We start from the raw sequence: 13,849 nt of genomic DNA, 5'->3' as shown, positions 1-13,849 counted from the left end.
AACACAACTCTTGATTTGTGATGACTGGAAAGTAATCACATTGGAACTTCAAGTGGCGCTTTTGAAGAATGGGGCGAATATGGTGGACCCAATTGAGAATGGGAGAGCAGCAGTATTGCAAAAGTTGTGGTGAAGTACAGTTGCATCTCTGGAAGGAGTTGTTTGAACATGGGATGAGGCATCAACCTTCACGCTGCTAACCATGTAATCATTGTTGACGGTTCGTGGAACCCTACTTATGATCTTTAGGCTCGGGTTTGAGATATTTATTTTCTAAAAAAAATTAATGCTTAATCTTTTGGAGCGCAGTTTTCTCATTGTTGTTCTTTGTTTCTAAAATGTATTGCATTCTTGCATGTATGGACAAACAAAGCCAGTTTATGCATATCGTTTGATGGCACATGGAACTATGGAAGAAAAAATATATAAACGGCAGGTACAGACAAAGCATGACTACTAATAAATGACCTGTATGAGGCTTTACTTACCATAACATTGTGAATATATAGATCCCATTTTATTGATTTTAAAAGAAAGAAAAAAAAAAACCTCTAGATCTCATTTAAGTTTCAAATCTTTCTTCTACAATCAAAGTTTGGAAGGGAAGAAAATGGATTATTTATTATTTATTTATTTATTTATTTATTTATTTATTTATTTTGATTTTTTGTTACTGCAACAGTTGACAAAGGAGGGGCTTGCTGCAAAGGGTGGTTGATAGGCAACAAATACATCAAACCATTTCTAATTAAGGTCCTGCATCTCTTGGATTTGTATTTTAATTGATGGGACATAATTATGATGATTATTTGTCTAGTTTTCAGGGCAAATGATATTCTTTACATTACCTTATTTCATCATTAGTTGACGTAATTTTGACTATTTACTATATATTTAGATCAGTTTCTTAATCAGGCCTTCTGAGCATCCAAACACGAATCGATATTTAGTCCAATTTCATATTCAGCCCAATCTTGTGAATTATTTTTTGAATGACTATCAGGTGTAAGATTCAAAAAAAAATAAAACATAAAAAATCTGATACTTTTTTTTTTTTTAATTCACAGATATTTAGCGACAGACGTCGCTTGGTAATTTTTGAAGATTCATATTAGCGACGGACATTATCCGTCCCCAATATTTTGAATAATTCGGTGGGTTTTTTTTTTTTTTTTGAATTCAAAAAAAAAAAAAAAAAAAGGACTCAGTAAACAGCCACAGACCAAGTGACGGATGAAATCCATCGTTTATTTGCTTTTACGATGGATTTGGTTCGTCACAAATTCACGATTTTGGCATTGTCTGTCTAAACAATATACTAACCTAAGGAAAGAAAGATGTATGGAGAATGCACACTACAAGAAAAATGGCCTTGGCCGACTGATGGGCCAACCCTTCGCCGGCGGCCTGTTTTAACGGCTGCCGGCAGGGTCCTATGTATAAAAAGAAAAAAAAAAAAAGCAAACCTAACCTAATTCCTGTCTGCGGCTCTCTCTCTCTCCGCCGCTCCCTCTCCGCTCGCTCTTCATCTCCCTCCCTCTCTCTGATGCTCCCTCTATCTGCCGCTGCCTCTCTCTACCTCTCCTTCTCCATCTCCAGCCGTCTCCCTCTCGCGCGCTCTCCCTCTCCCTATCCGTTTCCCTCTCCGCTCGCTCTCTCACCCTCCCACTCCCTCTCCCTCTCACTCTCTTTATCCCTATCTCTCTCACTCTCAAAACCCTAGTCCTCTCTCTCTCTCTCTCTCTCTCTCTCTCTCTCTCTCTCTCTCTCTCTCCTCGGCCCTCTCCTGCAACATTAGGTCTCTCTCTCTCTCTCCGCTTGATCTACCGCACATCAAGGAGTATTCTGCTACAACATCGGGTATCTCTCTCTCTCTCTCTCTCTCTCTCTCTCTCTATAATTTCTGTTTATTTCTGTAATTTGAGAATTCAAAGTGCATTTCATTTGATGCCATTTTGATTTGTTCGCCATGGATTGTTTGAATCTGATTGTTCTGTTGTAGATCCGATTTGGCCACTAAATTGCTTTCTGCCATTGGTTTTGCTGTTGAATTGTCTGCTGAATTGCGTTGCATTCATCTTCTTCTTTTCCCCCCATTTTTCAGCCGAAACCTTTGATATATTTGGTACATTAATATTTTAAATTTTAAATTTCTGATTTAGGCTGATGAAAGTATCATTGTTATTTTTCACACATTGATTTGTTTTATCTGTAGGAGAAAAAGGGCCATGCATCAGCACCTTGCTGGTTTATCACTGCAGAGGAGCTTGACTCTCTGTCATCGTGAGTAGATATTCCTTATCTGAACAGTGATTTTGATGGTGTCTTAGTATCATAGTGAATCAATGATGTCCTTTGTTTGGACCATTCACAGCCATTTTTTGAGTATGTGGTGGAAGCAAATTGCTCCAGAACCAATCTATACTCAACTTGTTGATCTTTCAACTAAATGTTGGAAGGAAGAAATTGCTTTAGTTAAAGGCAATATGTCACTGTTGATAATGGGTTGCCTTGTGAACCCCACTATATGCTAGTATATACATGGAGATGGATTTCTAAGAATGTTGTGAGAGACGAGTGAAGAGAGTTCCGAGAAAGATCATATCTATTGTAATGCATCTAATTATTAGGGACATACATTACATATACTATTGAATGCTCACTTTTCCCACAGAGGCTTGAGTTCTGCTAAATTTTTGGGATTTGTATAGGAGCCAAATGGAACTCCTAGAACATGGAATGTCAAACCAGTTGGATAAATTGGCGATAATTCACAGGGTAGGCTACAGGTAGCTTCTTCACTGGCTAAATTTAGTAGATTTGTGTGGAGAATTCAGATGTCTACTAGGTGTAGTGGGCCTAGCAGCTTTACTGCTGTGATTATGTAACATAAGTCTCAGACTTGAGTTAATTGATCACAAAGCATCTACTGTTCATATATTCTTAACTGTCTCATACCTACCAGAGAAAAGAAAGACTGTCGAGTTTAGCAAGAAGGGCACAATGCACTCTGTTAGCCATTTTTATTTCTCCTTGTAAGTGGTCAGAATGTGGGCAGGGAAAGCTGAATTGACAAGGGAGAATTTTTATTATCATAATTCGAGGGCATCATATTGCATGTTTTCAAGCAGTTCAACTTCTACATCAGCATGTTTCAACTAAGTAGATACAGCCAAAGCTGCCCAACCAATCTCGGGTTTCAATTTTTCTGCATTGCAGCTATATGAGGGGGAGGCTCACACTGGACAAGGGGACGCTTCTGTCAATGACATGGCAACATATGTAGATGCTAATGCCCAGCTTATTGTAGCCCCCAAAAATAAGGTTGGTGTTGTGCCATCTTCTTCCAGTTTTAGTTTCGATTGATTTTTCATTTATCTTGATTTCCTTTATTTTGTCTTGATGAAGTTGGCAGAAGATACTTGGAAAAAGGCTCTAGTAAGTAAATCTCAACTCAGCTCACAATCTGCAAAGTCCATTTGAATAGTTACTCTATAGGCATTCAACTTCTATTCCTGTTGCCATTAGATGGCAAAGTTGAAATACAATGACAACATTACCATCGAAAACATGCAGGAACTAAGAGACATTGCAATGACAGAAGCGCTAAAATGAAAACATTTTTCCTTGAAACTGATATGAAAGGTCCAGGACTGAAGCTTGACAACACTGGAAAAGCAATTCTGACTGTGAGTGTTTGCTTATTATTATTATTTTTAATAACTATATGAGAGAATACAAACACAGTGAGTGCCATCCTAACATGCAGAAGTAGGGTATCAATGAGCAAATCATGTTCAGATTGCATTGTAGAGTTGAAAGATGTATTTGTTTTAGCATGGCCATTAGAGTAGCCTTGCTCCAAGATACGGTCATAAGTGCTTTCTAGAGAGAGAGCTACATCTTTGCATCCCTCACAACTAACTGTGGAACTTGGATTCTTTAATTTACAAACTGAATGAAGAATCTCCATTGCAGATCCAATTTTAGAACTGCACAAACTCTCCATTACCCTCTGGTTTCCCACCTTGCTGATTTCTTCTTTCTTTCTTTCTTTTTCTTTTTTCTTTTTCCTGACAACTTTAAATGGTTGGTAGTATAATAGTTGCTGCAGAACCATTTAGGTAACTAATCAACAGCTGATCACCAACCTGATGTTGCAAACTAGTCTATTTAAATACTTTTTACCTTAGAAAAATATGGAATTTGCTGCCCATCCACTTCCAACTATATTCAAATTGCTTAAGATGAAATCCTTTAAGAAGCTCTGATTTCATTCTTAAATAGGGAATTTGGAGTACCCCTATTTATATGTACACTATAAGAAAGGATGGCACAACATCTCCCTGAACTTCCCACCCCAACTCACTGGATGGAATTTTGTCGGTGGTGACCCCTGTGGAGAGAGCTGGAAAGGAATCATATGCTCTAGAGATGCCATCCATTCCAACTAAATCCTTGGAATGGATTGAGTTTCATAGTATCCCTTTGTCTTAGTGTTGCACATTTTATTTCCTCTTACTTTTGTATGGTTCTTTGCCATCTCACTCACTGATCCACATTTTATTTTCTGTTTTAGCGGCATTTCCTCAGGTAGGGTTGCTTAGGCAATGTGTCTGAACTTTGAATGATCTTTTTTCTTCGATGTCTGCGTTTTCTACCCTTCTACTTTGATTTTCCTTGATTTCTTGTCAGATCTAAGGTTCTTATGTGATATATGGTGTAGATATCTTTTAAAGTGAATGATATCTTTTTATAGATCGCTGATAAAATGCTTTATACCCTGTCCATTGTCTTCCGCAGGGATGCTAACACTGTTAATGATGTTATGGAATTTGTACTTCAAAACTTCCTAGAGATGAATAAACTTTGGGTCCGAATGCATCATTAGGTTAGTTGGAATTTTAGAGAACTATCGCTATTGTGTTTGGGCGCAAACAGTAAGTGCATGCCATAAATGAAAAACTGGAGCATGGGGGTTTGTGAAGGGAAGAAGCAGTGCAGGTTGAATTTCATGCTATTCTACATGTTTGATGAAATAATTATTGTGTTTCGAGCATTAGGATTTGTTGCCGACAAGGATATATTAGAGCATATATGCTATGACTTTTCTGATACTCAGATGATGGGATTAATTCCATCTAATGCAATTCCATACCATTTAATCCCGTGGTCCATACTCAGTTATTTTTAAGTATTCACTGCATGTTTTGTTGGCCAGATTGTAGTTCTGATTGGAAAAGGTCCTAGTGGCCTGGATATCTGTAGAGATATTTCAAAATTAGCTAAAGAAGTCCATCTAACATCAAGATCCATAGATGTTGAAGTTGCGAAGTTGGAGGGCCATGATAATATTTGGCAGAATCTGATGGTATGTTGACCCCTTTACTCTCACTACATCCTGTAGTTCCCACTACATAAAAGGTGTCTGTGCACATGTCTGTGCTAGATTATGAATGTTGTATCTATCAGGGAATGCTCAAAATAAAATGCTAGATTATGGTTTTTTTTTCCCCTTTTAAACTCATTTTTCTTTTCTTGTTTTGTTGGTGGCTGTGTTTCAAGATTCAAGCATTTGAAATGATGGCAATTGCTATGGTACAGAACAACCTCATATGTTTATACTAATATGGAATGGTTTATTGGGTTTTGTTTATGTTGATTAAATAATAATATTCTGATTTTTATTAGCAAAGATCGAAGTGTGAAAGAACTCTCAAGACAGAGAGCTAACATTTCTGAATTTTGCAACAAGGAGATCATCACTACAAGAAACCAGCCCTTAGCCGACCGATGGGCCAACCCTTTGCCGGCGACCAGTTTTAACGGCTGCCAGCAGGGTCCCTATATATAAAAGAAAAAAAGGGTCCGTTTTATCTTTCCCTTCTTCGCTATGTATTTATTTTCTCATGCTTTCTTCATTTAATTGCAGTTTGAAAGTGTTTCATTACCAGGATAATAGTTGATCATGTATGTGTATAGTGTGATAGTTTGCTGTATATGTTTGGATTCTAGAAACTAAGTTTGAAAATCTTGGATGGTTTTGAATCATATAGCAGCACGACCTATGTTGCCTTGAAAGGAATTTCGATAAAAGACAGGATATGCAGATAGTTGTATCTGCATATACTTAATGAATACAACTTCTCTTACACACTTCAAATCTATTCCACTAATTTTATTTTTTTATTTGACAAGTATGAATTTATGATTAAGGCCCTGTTTGGATATCGTCAAATAAGTTACTTTTTCAATTTACAGCAGTAGATAAGTAACTTATTTCAGATAAGTTTTGTTTATGATTAGTTATAAGTAACTTTTTTACTTACAAGTACTTAATCAATTCATTTATATGTGGATCCATCATGATGTATTTGTTTCATCCATGCTGTCCATCCATTTTTTCAAATCCTTTCAGTTATATCCTGATTTGTTTGACCATTCACTAGTATTTTTCTGTTCCAATAACTTGGGTAATTAATTTCTTAGCTTAATTGGTTGCTGATATTTTGTCCAATCAAATGACTATCCTGTTTTTTGGTTGGTTGGTGGGTCTGTGAGGCAAGTTACTGTGCTTAATTTTCTGGTACTTTTTCTTGGCAGATTGCTAAATAAGCTTTGATTTAGGCTCAATTGTCGAAAGAAGAAAATTGTACATGATGAGTAATGCAAGGGTCATTCATTAGTTCTTAACTTCTAACATCTTGATTTATGTTGAAATTTAAGCTTTCAATCCAATAAGAATAAATCCTGGTGGGTCATTGCAAGACTAAATTGTGTACAATGTGGGCAATATAGTTGATGACTGCCCTCATTTTGAAAATAGTACATAAGGCTTGTTTGGATTTTCCAATGGGTGCCTAACCATGAAGAGATGGGATGAGATTTTAGTACATTGTTTTGTTGGCCAGGGCACTTTTTCATTATTTCAGCTTTTGTTTCCAATCGAAGTATTGTACTAGTAGATATTGCTTTCCTTATTATTATTATTATTGTTTTGTAACTTTCCATCTGTGTTCCTATTTATGTTGTGCATGAAGTTATTTGGAAATGTTGTATCTATTATTAGCAAGCAATACTTTTCATTTTCATAGATGGGATCTGCTCTTAAGATGACGTGGCCCAAAAATCAATCATGACTAATCATCAGGCGGTCGCCAATCCGAGATGTGGCCTTCATGGTGATGCTGGTTTTTTGAATTGGCCACTTGGATTCTGATTCACCCTAAGCAGAGTAGCAGACCTCCTTGAGTAGTAAACCTTGATGATGGTGATGCTGGTTCTAATTGAAAATAAGTTGGTCCATTTGTTCCACTCAAACATCTTTCTTTGGTAGTCCAGCAGACTATGAAACTGAACCTTTTCTGGGTCAAACGATTTGAGCTTGTTTTAGTTGTTTCATTTAAGCAGAGCAAGTTTGATTGGATCTTGCTTGCAGCCAGATGAATGCATAATATTTCTCAATTGGTTTTGATTAAATTATTGTTTGGTTTTATCTGAATTTTGCTGGATCTGAATTGGCATCAACCAATTCTCATTTTACCTTTGATTTGTTGTAGGAAAAATCAATGAACTGGAATTATCAAATAATAATGCTGAGAGTTCAGCGGATTTTTGTTCCCTAGACTCGGACTGGTCTTCTCCTGATAAGAGATCCATTTCATCAACTAATGTGTATAAGGTGAACTCCCAAGGAAGCTCAACAAGAACTCCAAATTCTGAGTTGTCTACAAGGTGGAGGCATACCCGCAATTTCTCACCCGCTGCAAGCCAGTTAACACTCTACAAGGTAGAGAATCTCTTACAGCCTGTTTGAAGGCAAGTAGAGTGAACCTTAATGGCAGCTACACAGCTCACCAAAGATCGACAGAAGAAACCAGTCCCTTGGAAACAATAACAATCATTGGCAACAAGGAGATCATTGACATTAACCAAGGTATGTTAGCTGCTTAGATTGGTGTATAATTAAAAAAAAAAAAGCTAGGATACATGTGGGTCACCTTTTCTTTTCTTTTTCTTTTTTTCTTTTTTTTAATACTTTTTGATAAGAAAGCTCTATTGCTACGGATTTTAGGTGGCCGTGATCTCTATAGCTACGGATTTAAACCGTAACAAGTTTTAAAGAGCTACGATCCTAATGGCTATGGTCGTACTGTGGGATACTCATCTTCAGCTACGGATTTTATCAGTAGATTTTGACCTATATTCTGGTAGTGTAGCAAAAAACTGATAATTTAGCAGCGTCCAGCACAACTGTCAGTAAGGTCCTGACCGCCGGTAAAGCCTTTACCGACCGAGGCTTTACCGGCTGTTAACTAACCGCGGGCAAAGGATTTGCCCGCGGTTTTCTGGGCCTTTGCCGGTGGTTTTGACCGCCGGCAAAGGCTAGTTTTCTTGTAGTGGCAAGATGTGAATTTATGATTTTCTTGGAGCCGAGTATACATGTACCTGGCCCATTTGCAACACGTTGCAACCAGTCTTCAAGTGAGAGGATGAATTAAAATGGTGGGCTAAAACATATTTTATTGGAGCCGAGTATACATATACCTGGCCCATTTGCAACACGTTGCAACCAGTCTTCAAGTGAGAGGATGGATTAAAATGGTGGGCAAAAACATCTTTTCACCCTCGGTATAAAATAGGAAGCATGATTTGGTAAATATATGCTTTTAAAGTATTTTATGGTAAAAATAATATCTCAGAGGAATTTTCCAATAGAATCTCTGAAAAAAATACATTGAAAGAAAATGAAACTTTTGAATATATCAGTGGAAACCATAAATGTTTTGGGTTGGACATGGGCCAGGCTGATGGGCTTTAACACAGCCCAAGCCGGCCTCAATTAATAAATGGGCTTCACCTTTAGGCCTAAGCTCGGCCCATGGGCCACATATGCTAGCCCTAGTCCAAAAGTTTGGCCAATCTGGGGAGCCCGACGAGATCCACGCTATCCATCTGTTTTGTTGGCTCATTTTAGGGCATTGTGCAAAAAATGAAGTAGATAGAAATATAATGTGAATAGTGGTCATTAGATACCCACCATTAAAAACTTCTTAAGGACCACCATAATTTTTACTTGTCATTCAATTGTTGATAAGGTCACAGACTTTCTCTCTTTTTTCTTTTCCCCTCACACACACCACAATGAGTACTTGAACCCATGACCTCAGTGTCGAAACTCTTTTGAGTCTATCACTGAGCAATAAGTAAAGACCTCGATGAAGGGAAAACACACGTGTTAGCTTGATCCAAAACTTTTGTAGCCCACAAAAAGTTTTTAATGGTCTATCACCATTGTTTCTTGTGTTGTGGTCTACCTAAGTTTTGAATTGCTTCATTTTTTTCCCTATGCCCTAACATGATTTAGCAAAATAGATAGATGGCATAAATATAAAGCACATATATCACACTGGGCCCCCATGGTCAGGCTCCCACCCACATCATAAGATCGAGGGGCGCGTTCATTGGCAGCCTACCAATGGGCAAAAGTGACCCCAAAGAAGAAACGATGTGAGTTGGACCCTGATTGTGGGGTCCACCTCAATGTATGATTGTATTTCCATGCCGTCCATCCATTTTACTATCTTATTTTAGGGCATGATCCTGTGAACATTGGGCAAAAGAACAAACACCAACGCCGGGCATTCACGCATCATTATCGAATCGGTACTTGTGGTTGCACATGCCAAGCGTGGGCATGTATGATAGGATAATAAATGTAGGGCTAGACACACGGATTGATGATGTGATGGGATTCAGAAATCTAACAAGTCACAAAGCATACATCCAATGAATGTTCATTATCTAATGAATGATGAGATAAATTACAATTAGCTTAAATAAGACAGGATCCGAGATTTCGGCAAGTCTACATAATTACAACTAGTGGAGTGTCTAAATTTTAAGGGGTGTTCATTTTTATATATATTTAAAAAATCTTTGAAAAAAAATGAGATCTAGGCTACCACGGGTTGCATGATAAGACAAGATTCAAAATTCCAACAAGTTCAAAGCATAGACCCAATAAAAATATAGGGAAGAGGGGTTGAGGAGGAAAATAATGATGTCATGAACATCACTCGCATCAAGTACACCCCACTTATTTCCTTTGGCATGGAATCTTTAGATTATGAATGATTCACTTAATTTGCATTTTTCCGTGGTGGTGTAATACATTTCTCAGGGTTAATAAAATTGCTCGTTTGAGCACTTAAGGAGTCACCACTAGCCAGAAAAAAGGCTCAAGAATCTACAGTCGACTAGGGTCCGTAGAATTGCCTAGAGAAAAATGAATCCAAAGAATCCTCGCCTTGAATGACTCTTAAATTGATTTGCACCGTAAATTCTAGGTAAGGGCCTTATTTACAAAAAAAAAAAAGGGGTCAAGCACCCTTTTTCTGTCCGTGCAGAGAAAGGTCTCTACTTTGCGAGGCTTTATATTTTTAAAAGGGGGTTCAAGGAGCTTCGAACAAATTAGAGAAAGAAAAAAATTATAATATCCTATAAGGTTTATGTAAACAAAGAAAAGAATTCGAACAAAGTAAATGTATGAATTGCCAAGAAAATAAGGTAAAATAAAGGATGACACTAAACTCTTCGTTATTCCTTTAAACTACCTTTTTTGATATAGAAGATCCCCTAAAGGGGCAACTATAGAGCATACTCAAAGTGATATCAGGATAAATGCTACTAGTAATAGTGTACGAAAATGAAAATGAAAGCAAAATAAAATGCCGGTGCATGCAAGTACTTTGGATTCGTTAGCCGGAATATGTGGATGGAAATAAAGGTTAGCCCTTGGCTAAATATTGGCATTTGATTTCTCCGTTGAAGAAAATAAAAAAGGAGAGAGCAACTTAGAAAGGCTTGAAGCTTGATCTAGAAAGGAAGCCTGAAGCGGATTCTTCAAAGCTTTCATTCTTTGTGATTAGCTCTCGAATTTCTCCTTCTTAATCTCTCTTTGGCTCTGTTTAAAAAAGACTCTACATACCTTCTTTCCTTTTATTTTGTGAGTACTAAGATCCCTTTAAATAGGCAAAATTGACCGCTCTAGGGTGACATGAAGTTTGGTTCAATTTTGCCAAGCCACTAATCGAGTACTGCTGACTGGGCACAGTGCAAACCGGAATGAATCATTCGATGTACCATATATGCTTTTCTGGTAGGAGAAGCTACTTTAGCCAACCAACCTGCTATATCGAGTTGCCCATATCGAATTTGTCAGATTCCATCAGATTGATGGTTGAAAATCCTTTTTAAGTTCATTTTTACTGTTTATAGTAAGTTTTAATTTGATCATAACTTTGAGCTTTAGGAGTTGTGCCCAACATGAAAGGGCTTAGAAAATTTAGAAGAGTATATTTTTATTACCAATCAATTTATTTTCATATTTATTAGAATTTATTTCTATTTTCTATCTCTCCATGTGGATTGGAGGAATCTTCGTGGGGAGTGTAAAGCTCCGTGAATTCAGATAATTATCCCCGTGACCTCATCACGTATATACTTGCATTGTGTACTCTACTACGAAGACCTCCGTTTACCTTAATCCATGTTTCCTTTCACTGTACGTGGCATTCATTTTTAGGTGAATGCCATCCCAACCCAAGGTTAGATGGCAAATAAACACTATGGTGAGCCTTAGTAAGTTTTTAATGGTGGGCATTCAATTACTACTGGCTTTCTTATGGTGTAGCCCACTTGAGATATGGATCTATCTCATTTTTTCGGATTCATGCATGAAATGATCGATAAAAATAAATAGACAACACATACAGCATGGTGAGGCCCACAGCACTATCAAGTAGCCACCTCCTGTTGGCAGCGTCAGTAGGCAATCTGCGTCCCGGGAGTGCCTGCCGGTTGGAAACCAGAGATGTGGTGCGTCCCTGACCACAGGGCCTACCTCAGTATGTTCATTGCATATCCACGCCGTCAATCTATTTTTTCAGAAAATTTTATGGCGTCATCACAAAAACGAAGTAGATACAAATTCTAGGTGGACCACACCACAGGAAATAGTGGTGATTCAATACCCACCATTAAAAAATTCTTGGGGGCCACCGGAATGTTTATTTTCCATCCTACCTGCTGATAAGGTCAAAAATACATGGATTAAGGGACCAAAAAAATATCAGCTTGATCCAAATTTTCTGGGGCAAACGAAAAGTTTTTAATGATCAATCACCACTTTTTCTTGTGGCGGGGTCCACCTGAGACTTGGATATACTTCATTTTTGGCATCATGCATTAAAATAAACTTTCAAAAAAATATGGACGGTGGGGATGTAACGAAAATACATCAAGGTTGGCCCTACTGTGAGCAATCCACAGCATCCACCAAAGCCGCGCCCTCCGTTGGAATTTGGAAGTCTGTGCTGGAGGGATGCAGATTGCCTACTCGCGCTGCCAGCGGTGGGCGGCTACCGGAAAGTACTGTGGGCCCCACCATGATGTATATGTCTTATCTAAGCCGTTTATCTATTTTTCCATATCATTTTAGTGTATGAGCCGAAACATGAGACAGATCCAAATCTCAACTGGGCCACTGCACAAGAAAACAGTGATGATTGAACATACACCATTAAAAACTTCAAAAGGCCTAATGTAATGTATTTGCCATCCAATCCGTTGATTAGGTCACACAGACAAGGATGAACTGAAAAAACAAATATGAGCTTCGTCCAAATTGTTTGTGTCCCAGTTAGTTTTTAACGGTGGCCGTTCAATCAAACACTGTTTCCTATTGTGTGGTCCACATGAGATTTGGATCTGCCATATTTTTGGTTTCATTGCCTAAAATGATCTTGAAATATAGATTGACGGTGTGGATAAAACATATACGTCATGATGGAACCATAGAGCATCATTCAATATCAATGGGAATCCCTTTCGGTGCAACAGTCGGATGAGAAGTCTCATTTTAAATCTGGCCGCAGATTGGATACTACCCCACAAGACGTATCCATAGAGAGACGGTATTGCCAGGATATCTGTGGGGCCCACCGTGACGTATATGTTTGATCAATGTCATCCGTCTATTTTTACAGATTATTTTAGGCTATGAGCCAAAAAAAAACGGTAGATTGAAGGATCAAGTGGACCACACTATAGGAATCATTAGGGATTGAATTCCTAATATTGAAAACTTCCTAAGCCTACTATGATGCTTATTTTCCATTCAACCTGTTCATAAGGTCGCATAGATGTATCACAAGGGAAATCATAAATATTAGCTTGGTTGCCCCAGGAACTCCATCTGAGTATTGTGGTCCACTTGAGCCTTCAATCTCTCTATATATTTTTAAGCTCATGTCTTAAAATGATCTTTCAAAATGAATGGATGGCTTGGATGAAACATATATATCAGGCTGGGCTTCATAGAGCCCTTGATAGGACCGTCAGTATATATCTAGTTAGGTCTTGGTGGTGGTAGTACACATATCCTGCCAGACAGAGATCTCTTTTCTAAGAGAGTGTGCGGCCCCTTATCATTTCACAAAGTTATAAGTGGTGTGCTTTTTCTCCAAAATAAATAAAAATAAAAATAAAAGGCTAAATTGAACTGAATTTGCAATACTGAGTTACAACTAAATTGCAATTACCTCTTGTAGTATTTATATTGGAGTAGGCTCTAAATTGCAATTTATGTTACTTTCAGTTTGGACTCTGAAAGGAGCGATGTTGAGATATAAAGATTACTTCTTCAATGTAAATACAAACAAAGGCAATTGCAATTTGGTTATTTATATCTCTAAGTATTTCAATTCAATTGAATATAGCACCTAAATGCAGTCACATCAAACCCTAAATCACTGAACTCAACTACTTTTTTAATGCAAACATTAAA

The 13,849-nt window shown here is 37.7% G+C and overlaps 2 long non-coding RNA genes across 3 annotated transcripts; both read left to right on the top strand.

Annotated features, from left to right (window-relative positions):
• The first annotated feature begins 288 nt into the window (after positions 1-288).
• LOC131220628 (uncharacterized) lies at positions 289-972 on the top strand. The gene is made up of 2 exons (XR_009158740.1): positions 289-436; positions 683-972. It is a non-coding gene; the product is annotated as an uncharacterized LOC131220628 (long non-coding RNA).
• Positions 973-1,924: 952 nt separating this feature from the next.
• On the top strand, positions 1,925-3,691 carry LOC131220627 (uncharacterized). Of its 2 annotated transcripts, none has more exons than XR_009158738.1 (4): positions 1,925-2,283; positions 3,220-3,324; positions 3,409-3,438; positions 3,577-3,691. It is a non-coding gene; the product is annotated as an uncharacterized LOC131220627 (long non-coding RNA). The 2 variants fall into 2 exon arrangements; XR_009158739.1 differs by having other exon boundaries at positions 3,132-3,324.
• The last annotated feature ends 10,158 nt before the right edge of the window (positions 3,692-13,849 follow it).

This window comes from Magnolia sinica, chromosome 12, assembly GCF_029962835.1.
Source record: "Magnolia sinica isolate HGM2019 chromosome 12, MsV1, whole genome shotgun sequence".
Taxonomy (NCBI): domain Eukaryota; kingdom Viridiplantae; phylum Streptophyta; class Magnoliopsida; order Magnoliales; family Magnoliaceae; genus Magnolia; species Magnolia sinica.
This window is presented reverse-complemented; position numbering and strand designations above follow the sequence as displayed.